At 47.0% G+C, this 9,714-nt stretch overlaps 1 protein-coding gene across 1 annotated transcript in view; it reads right to left on the bottom strand.

Annotated features, from left to right (window-relative positions):
* The window catches only part of ZNF280D (zinc finger protein 280D), a 54,865-nt gene extending 48,109 nt beyond the window's left edge, over positions 1-6,756 (bottom strand). Inside the window, exon 1 of the mRNA XM_018557574.1 lies at positions 6,499-6,756. The gene's annotated coding sequence lies outside the window, so the exon portion shown is untranslated. The remainder of the gene's footprint in view (positions 1-6,498) is intronic.
* Between the last annotated feature and the right edge of the window lie 2,958 nt (positions 6,757-9,714).

The raw sequence follows: 9,714 nt of genomic DNA, 5'->3' as shown, positions 1-9,714 counted from the left end.
AGGAATACAAATCCCAGCAATACATTATACACTGTATGTATAATGTATTGCTGGGATTTGTTGTACTCCTCTATAGCTGGTGATATTCTGCATTGCGCTGTATAGAGGCCTACAAATCCCAGCAATAATACATTGTACAGCGCAATGCAGAATACCACCAGCTGCAGAAGAGTACAACAAATCCCAGCAATAATACTTTATAAAGTGGTACAATGCTAAATACCACCAGCTATAGAGGACTACAAAACCCAACAATAGTACATTATACAGCGCAATGCAGAATACCGCCAGCTATTATGTACTATTGCTGGGATTTGTTGTATTCCTCTATAGCTGGCGGTATTCTGCATTGCGCTGTATAATGTGCTTTTGCTGTTTTGTAGTCCTCTATAGCCGTTGCCATTCTGCATGCATTGCTGTATAATTTTAAACTTTCCATTTCACTATATTGCACACCACACTTATCTTTTTTTTCTTTTTTACTTCCACCGGTCCAAGCTTGCTCCTGTGATGGACTACAACCTCAATACAGACTAGTAGTCCTATCACTGGAGCCATTTTTTAAACTTTATTTTATAGTTTATCCGATTAACCGATTAATCGAACCTAATAAATCGGCTAACTAATCGATTTTGAAAATAATCGTTAGCTGCAGCTCTATTTCAGTTTATGTTTAAAACAGGTAGGGACATGTTTAGTTTGGAATGTTGGAAGAATTAAGCTCTCTAATCACATTTAGTTATGTCATAGCAATAACTGATACTCCGGAGAAGTGTTATGAAAGGTCTGCGAAGTGATGATCTTTACATCACGCAGAATCTAGAAATTCACCTGGACAACGGAGAAGAATGGAACATTGGAATAACTCAAAATAAACAGGCCGTGGTAAATGGTTAATGAACGAATTTCAAGTCACCTTATACATTATTCTGGGTTATCCACTAAAGGGTGAAGAGTTTTGGAGAAGTGAACAATCTAGGACAATGTAGCTGAACTGGAAAACTCTCCAATTCAGCTCACTTTCCAGTTCAGCTATGTTGTCCTAGAATGTTCACCTCTCCTGACTTCTCCTCCCCCTCCTCAGATGTATACTTACCAAGATCTGCGGGAGGCCCTACATCTTGGTAAGTATGCATCTGCAGGGGGAAAGTTGGGCTTTGTGAGGTCAGCAAAGGGAGGCAAAAAGAATAAATCACACTTTCTCTGAAAATGTACATATTCTTTAACATAATGTGTAAGGTCACTTCTAAATTAAGATTTACCAAGAAACAGCGTATACAATTTAAAATATATATATTTATTTTGCGGAGATTTGAATAAGCCCTCTTTGGGTATCCTGCTACCTGTTATGTATCACCACCAGACAGTTTCAGGTTTTTTCACCAGCCCGTTCTGCTTGTTTTCTGGTCTGCTCTCTAAAACATGCTAACCAAGATACATAAGGAGTGTATGTGTACAAATGATTTGAAAAAAGTGGAGGGGAAGTGACAAAATGGGATCTGGTGACCATAAGGGCCCATGTCATACCAGCAACTTTGTAGCAGCTACAAATCTCCTTGCTTGTTTTCTCTGGCGATGTGCTGCTGGATACAGAGTGGCTGCGGCAGCAGACTACAAATCGCTGCTTACACCATGATCATTGGCAGCCACATTGGATTACAATTGTAGCTATTGAAGCTGGCTTTCTGTTCCTAGTTCCAAATGCTTAAAAAACTGTAATTGCTCAGCAAATGGGCTACAAATAGCTTGGAAATTTAGCAACACAGACCTTTCACTCACCTGCATTTCATTTTTTTCATACCAACAAATGCACCAAGGAGAAGGATTTCATAGCTGCTACTTGTGACCTGACTCTAACATGTTGCATCTAACATTCACTGATTGTTTGCTCCATATTTAATTTGTTTAAATGTTATACATCATGTAGGATCACAATAATAAATCCTGTGCAGAATTACTGAGGCTGCTGTTGCCAAAGTTCTAAAAATAATAGTGGCTTCAGCACTTTCTAAGTCACTGACCTAGAACACGTTTGCAAGTAAAGCTACAATACAGTTAAAACTCCTGATCTGCAATCCTCTTCAAGGTCAGTAACAAACTATTGAAGCTACTGGATCAGCATGACAGCCAGCCAGCGAATATTCAGAAAGAAATAGCAGCAATGGCAGGATACATATTTCTCCCATGGAAGGTTTATTGTGATCAGAGATCTCCTGATGTCATTGAGACCTTCCTGCTGATCTTGCCTCCTTATTGGCATTCAAAGTCAACCATCACCCCTCCAGGTTAACATGGGGAGTAGGAAGGGGTGAGCCATGGCACAGCCACAACAGTTCTGGTCAGCTTAATAAAGTGATGCAGGTTTTTATGGTCCCTGGGAGGTCTGAAAGATAACCCAGCACAAGTATCAGTAGAAGCATCCTAATGTCAGAGCCCACCAGTGTGCTTAAAAACAAACAAGTCATTATAGGAATAAAATTGAAAACCAAAATTTGCACCTGGAGGAAAAAGGTTTAAAACCTCCGCCTACAGGAAGGCTTCTTTCCAGCAAGAACTGAGAAAGTGTGGAACAGACTTCCAGAGGAGCTAGTTCTAGCAAACTCTGTAGATTATTAAACAAAGGACCAAATGTGTCAAAGTAAATGATCAAACCATAACTATTAATATCTATAAGACGTATTGATTGTTGATCCAGAGTATCAGATTGCTTTGATGGATCAGGAAGAAGTGCTTTTCCCTGTTGCAGCAAACTAAACCTCTCTCGATCATAGCTGCAAAGCTCAAACTTCTGCACATTCTCTCCCAGGCAGAGTTCTGTACTGAGGTACAGAGTTTCAGTTAGGAGGGATGGGGGGGAGAAGGACAGCTGGACTTCAAACTGCATTCAGGGCCGGTTCACACCACAAAGTCTGCATTCCAGAGCGTTCGGCCTCTGGAACGCAAGCCGGCCAGCTCCCTGTGTTCAGGGGTGGGAGGGGGCGTGCCAGTGCTTTGCAAGCACTATTTTTACAGATCGCTACTGGACCGGAACGCAAACAATAATGTGCCTGCGTTCCGGGTGCTGGCGATCGCACTGCGGGCGAGGGGCATGGCTGTGGTGCCATTGACTTAAAGGAGAACTATGGGGTCAGTGTTTTTCCCCATAGTTCTACTTAGGGTAACGGGAGGACACAAACTAGCGTCCTCCCGTTACCCTAAGCTCAGTATAGCTCGCGGTATACTGAGACGCCGCAGCTGAAGCGGATCCCGACAATTATGTCTGGATCCACCCAGCTGCGTAAGTGACAGCTGGCTCTGCCTATCTAGAGGCAGAGCCAGCTGTACCCGCCCCCTCCCCCGTCCGGCCAGTCAGCGCTGGCAGATCGGAGCGGGGAATTCAGCCCCTCCCCTGTCACGGCAGAGAACCGTGACAGGGTCGAGAGGTGAGCGAACCCGGTATGTGTTCAGCTATACTGAGACGCCACAGTACACCGCAAGCTGCTGCTCGCGGTATACTGAGACGCCGCAGCTGAAGCGGATCCCGACAATTATGTCTGGATCCACCCAGCTGCGTAAGTGACAGCTGGCTCTGCCTATCTAGAAGCAGAGCCAACTGTAACCGCCCTCTCCCCCGTTCGATCCGCCAGTCAGCGCTGGCGGATCGGAGCGGGGAATCCAGCCCCTCCCCTGTCACGGCAGAGAGCCGTGACAGGATCGAGAGGTGAGCTAACGCCGGTATGTATTCGCTCACTTCCCGATTTACTGAGCCGACCTGTGAGTCTCATTGTCACAGGTTGGCTAGAACTCTGAGGTGAGTGAAAAGCACTCACCTCATAGTTCTCCTTTAAATGCACCGCCACACCCCCCCCCCCCAACCCTGAATGCAGGGCGCCAGACCAGTAGATGCAGGAATATGGGCAGCTCTACCTAGAGCGAGGACGCTGTATGAGGTGATTGAATGCAGTTTGAAGTCCAGCCCTCCTTCCCCTCTTGCCTAACAAACTCTGTACCGCCGTACCAGCTCTGCCTGGGAGAGAATGTGCAGAAGTTTGAGCTTTGTAGCTGTGATCGAGTGATCCCAATTGCAATGCTTTCCAGGATAATATTAAAGATAGGGCTGCAACAACTAATCGACATAATCGATTATAATCGATGATTGAAAAAGTTGTCAACTTTTTCAATCATTGATTGGTTGGCCCCGTTTACGGCTCCACACACGCTGCGCGCCGCACCTTCTCCCCACCTCACGTTCGCCACTGCCAGACCCGCCCGCATCCACGCTCCACACGCCGCATCTCTTCCCCGCCCACCCACATCCACGATCGGCACAGGGAAGTGGGGAGAAGTAGTAAGGAAAAGCAGGTGTGGGGGGATGACAGCCGCCGATAGACAGGTAAGCCTACACTTTCCCACACATGGTGCTCTATAATGTATTGCTGGGATTTGTATTCATCTATAGCTGATGGTACATTGTGCTCTGCACAACCTAGGTTGTATAATGTGTAGTTTTTTGCCATTCTGCATTAATTGCTGTATAATTTTACACTTTTCATTTCACTATATTGCACACCACACTTTTGTTTTCTTCTTTATTTCCACCACTCCAAGCTTGCTCCTGTGATGGACTACACTCAATACAAACTAGTAGTCCATCACTGAAGCCATTTTTTAAAATGTATTTTATTTTTTATCCGATTAACCGAAGTTAATAATCGGCTAACTAATCGGTTTTGAAAATAATCGTTAGCTGCAGCTCTAATTAAAGAAATGCATATTTTTTACATATGATTAATTATGCATGTATTTACATGTTGCAAAAGGTGAACCTATCCTTTAAAGGGGTTAAAGGAGAACTATGAGATGAGTGATTTCCACTCACCTCATAGTTCTAGCCGACCTGTGACAATGAGACTGTCACAGGTCGGCTCAGTAGATCGGGAGGTGAGCGAACACATACCGGGTTCGCTCACCTCTCGATCCTGTCACGGCTCTCTGCCGTGACAGGGGGAGGGGCTGGATTCCCCTCTCCGATCCGCCAGCGCTGACTGGCGGAACCGACAGGGAGGGGGCGGGTACAGCTGGCTCTGCCTCTAGATAGGCAGAGCCAGCTGTCACTCACGCAGCTGGGGGGATCCCGACGTCTAAGTCGGGATCCGCTCCGGCGTCTCAGTATACCGTGAGCTGTAGCTCGCGGTATACTGAGCTTAGGGTAACGGGAGGACGCTAGTTTGTGTCCTCCTGTTACCCTAAGGAGAACTATGGGGAAAAACACTGACCCCATAGTTCTCCTTTAAGTGAGTGCACAGGTGATGCATTAGCACAGCGGGACTTTAAATATATCACACATGGCCAACTTGTTGGATAAAATATATTAGCGCACCTCATATGTCCTCAATGTTGCTGTCATCCACAGGAATCAGCGTTTAATGCCCAATATGCATCTAACTAAACCACAATGTTGCAGCACTCAATCTTTTGTTTATTCCACGTTGTTGCGATATAAGGCTGCAACAATATAGAAGATTCAGCCCTGCCCTGTGATCAATATATACAAGTCTGCCCTGTGAACCTGATGAAGGGCGGAGATGGCTGAAATTGGTTTTCTGCATACTTACCTGTGTGTCTGTTTGCACTGCAACAAAAAAACAAATCCATTGTGTGCCTTTTGGATGGATGTGCCATTTGGCTGCGCAGCATCCTTTCCTTAGATATGATTTCTTCATAATAGCGTTTGCAGCCCGTTTGATGCTTTGTACCCAATGGATATGTATTACTTTCCCACTGCACCAATCCAGGAGTCAGCAGAGGTTTTTTTTTTCATTTTTTTTTTTATTAAGGAGCCATACACAATGTGAAAGCAAGTTTCACTCCTCTGTAAGTGTTGTGTAGACACTGATCAGGCAATATTGCTATGTTTTTAATGTTTGTATAGATCAGGAGAGAACACAATGCCTGTTCATAAGCTGTGTGGCATTGTTCTTTCTTGTGATGTGCTCCGCTCCTGCCTATGAAGGCGCTCCGTGGGTGTGTGTGCGCTGAGATTGGAGGGTTATGATGTACAGTAGTAGTGGTGATGATGGATATGTGGCGGCGAAGGCCAGGTAGCAGACACATATGGGAGGGGAGGATGGAATCCTCCTCATCACTCGTCCTCCTTTTGTATGGCAGCGCCACCCGGGCTCCGGCGAGGGCAAAGCCGCCACACTCGCGCACGTGAACTTAATTACAGGAAATTCGTCCGTGTGACGCTTAATAATCTTTTCCCCGCACACCCCCCTCGCCTTGCCACCAGCAGCACTTCGCCGCCTGTTTGTTTAGACAAGTAGCAACAACACGCACGGCTCTGCCAAGATGGCGGCCGACACGGCGATGGTCGGCAAACCTGTGCTCCTGACCCCCTCCTCCCCCCCCAGTACGATGTGTACCAGCCCGCAGAAGGCCTGCAGGAAAGTACCCCCTCCAACCCCCACCTTCTCCGCTCCCGTAACGGCGAGCTTAGGAAAAGAAAAGCCAACTCACCGTGTGCGGGGCTCGGCAGAGGACCGGGCTCGGGCACCTTAGCAAAAAAAGCGACGGCAAGCCGTGCCGGGGCTGCTGCTATCGGGGAGCTCGCGTGAACTCGCTGCGGTGAATGCTGGGTAATGGTAGGTCGGACGAGGCTGCCTGTGTGCTGGAGGCGCGCAGGCCGGGGGAGCATGTGCTGTCCTGCCCCGGCACAGCGCCATTTGTGGGCTGCGGGCGGAGTGCGAAGGCGCAGCAGGCTGGTCAGAGAGGAGACAGCAAGCTGGAGGCAAATAGGATGCCGACCATGGCCGTGTACCCGACTTTGACTTCACAGCATGGAGTGCAAATCCCAAATATTTCCCCCAAACAAGGTTCCATCACACATTTTATTACACCTTCTACCCAAGTCTATGACTTTATTACCTCAACCAGAACATGGAACCTTTATATGTTCATGAAAGTGGAGCTGAAGCCAGGACTTTTGCCGTTTTTGGAGAGGAATTAGACCCCCTTTTCAGTTTTTTTTACTGTCTGTGAGAGAAAATCCCACATTTTGGGTTGTCACCAGAACAGAAATAGTTTTGCTGACCACCGGGGATTCTTCTCACTTTCCAAGGATTTCCTCTCACTTCCTGTTGTGGGTGAGAGACAGGAAATGATGGGAAATCTCACCAGTGGCAAAATGCCAAAAGTGCCATTTTCTTGCCGATGTAGCGGTGCATCCTATTGCAAACTGTCACAGGCGGCTGACATTTTATTTCTGCGTTTTCCTGCATTGTGAGCCCCATAGAAGTCAATGGAAGCGTAGAACCATTCTTATAGGCTTTGATGCGTTGGTAACAATGGCTAGATTGTAAGCTCTTATGAGCATGGTCCTCCTGAGCCTCTTGTATTGTAATTGTACAGTCTTCCTATATTTTGCACAGCACTGAGAAAATTGTTGGCGCTATATAGATCCTGTATAATAACAATAAGTAGGGATACATCGGTACCAAGTACAGTACGAGTACCAATATTTTTTCCCGTTAACCGCCAATACTGTATACCGATACCGGAAGTCCCATTAAGAAAGCCAGGTGGCGTGTAATGACTTGCCACCTGGCTTCCTGATTAGCAGGGAAGCCGTCTCCATGCTCCCTCATCACCAGGTGATGAGAAAGCAGCGAGTCGGCTTTCTGGCCAATTAGGAAGCCGGGCGCCGTGTAATGAGTGGTTGCCTGGCTTCCTGATTGGTCGATAAGCTGGCCAATCAGGAAGCCAGGCAACGAGTCATTACACGCTGCCCGACTTCCTAACTGGCCGTGAAGCCAGCACCATGCTCCCTCATCACTTGTAATGACTCACTGACTACCTTCCTGATTGGCCAGCTTCCTGACCAATCAGGAAGCTGGACAGCGAGTCATTACCCACCCCCCGGCTTTCTGATTGGCCAGAAAGCCAGCCTCCAGGTGACCGGAAGCTTAGGCATTTGAGAATTTGGGCGAGTACGACTACTCGCCCAAATACTCTGCATCGATACCGATAATAGTATCAGTATCTGTGCATCCCTCATAATAATGGCCATTATGTCTGGCCACTAAATTCAAAAACTTTGAAAATGAGGATCATCCTTCGTCAACACATCAAAGAAAGTGCACATTGACGCATGACAACACACCTGCCTATAAACAACGCTCATCTACGCACATGGTCTAAATGGGCCCTTGCAGTAAATGTTGTGTTCCAGAGGAAGGAAGGCTCGCACTTGCTTTTCTTACATTGGTTGTGTGTATTGTGTCTGCTGCTTCCTCACCTCACTTTACAAAGTCGTCTGAGTTGTAGGCTTCTTTTTATTATTATTATTATCATTTGTATTATTTCTTTTTATGGACGTGGAGTTGTGGGCCAGAGAAGCTGGGAAGTAAATACAGACCCCTCCCCACCTGGGCCAAGAACACCAATGGTGCTTTGTAGGGATGCACCGATACTAGTATCGATATCGGTGCCGATTTCGAGTATTTGGGCAAGTACTCGCCCAAATGCTCCGATGCCTAGCACGAGTACTTCCGGTATCGTGCAGCACGTCATTACACGCTGCCCGGTTTCGCGATTGACCGGAAGCTGGCCTCGTGAGGTAAGGTTACCTTACCTTAGTATGTGCAGCCTGTCATCCCCAGGGGCCTCTCCAGCGCGAATGCGGCCTTCGTTCGGTACCCAGCCGTCTAATGACGCAACTCCCTGCTTTCTGATCGGCCGGGAAGCTGGCTTCATGCTCCCTCGTCATCTCATGACAAGAGAGCATGGAGCCGGCCTCCCGGCCAATCAGAAAGCAGGGCGTCACGCGTCATTACATGGCGCCCGACTTCCTGATTGGACGGCTAGACAGCTCCGGCTGGGTACCGGACGAAGGCCACGTTCTCGCTGGAGAGGCCCCGGGGGATGACAGGCTGCACATACTAAGGTAAGAGGGAACTTTCTTGTTAATCGGGAAGCCGGGTGGCGACTCTTTACACGCTGCCCGGCTTCCCGGCTAATCAGGAAGCCAGGTGGCGAGTCATTACACGCCACCTGGTTTCCTGAATGGGACTTCCGTTACTCGGTAATTGGTATCGGCGAGTACCTAAAAAAAATTATCGGTACTCGGTACCAAAATACAGGTATCGCTGCATCCCTACTTCTTTGTTTTGCTTTTTTAATAGAATTTTACATGTAGAGCCCGGAATTTATAAAACAACAATAAACCATTACAATAAATACTTGGTGCTTCTTATAACTGTACATCGGAACCATCAGTACAGAAGGTTGTTACACACACGCAGTTCACAATTTCAAAGCATGAATGCTTCCTTGATTGCTTTAAAGTGACACTAAACTCCGGAGTTAAATCTTAGGGCTTGTTCACACAAGATCTGGATGTGTTTGTGCATATGCAGTGCAGTGGGATTTGACGTGGTTTTGATGCGTGTGGTTTTTTTTTTTGTGTGGTTTTTTTTTTTTTAGTTTAAAATGGGCTTTCAGGTGTGATCCAGTGCGTTCCAGAGCAGAAAGAATAGGGCATGCACCATTTTCCCCAGTCATCTTCCAGGACAGCCATCGAGATATAGGCTCCGCCTGCCTGCAACAGGAAACACATCAACCACATTAAATAAATAGACTCCTCCTTCCATCCCAAGTCAGTTTTTTTGTGTTTCCGTCGGCTACACAGGGACATCGTAATGTTTGTTATTTTTAGGGCTCATGTTTGTTTGCCTT

Source organism: Nanorana parkeri, unplaced genomic scaffold (genome assembly GCF_000935625.1).
Source record: "Nanorana parkeri isolate BGI_ZX_2015 unplaced genomic scaffold, ASM93562v1 scaffold290, whole genome shotgun sequence".
In the NCBI taxonomy this organism is placed as follows: Eukaryota; Metazoa; Chordata; class Amphibia; order Anura; family Dicroglossidae; genus Nanorana; species Nanorana parkeri.
The sequence above is the reverse complement of the archived record's forward strand: the minus strand, read 5'-3'. Positions and strand labels throughout refer to the sequence as shown.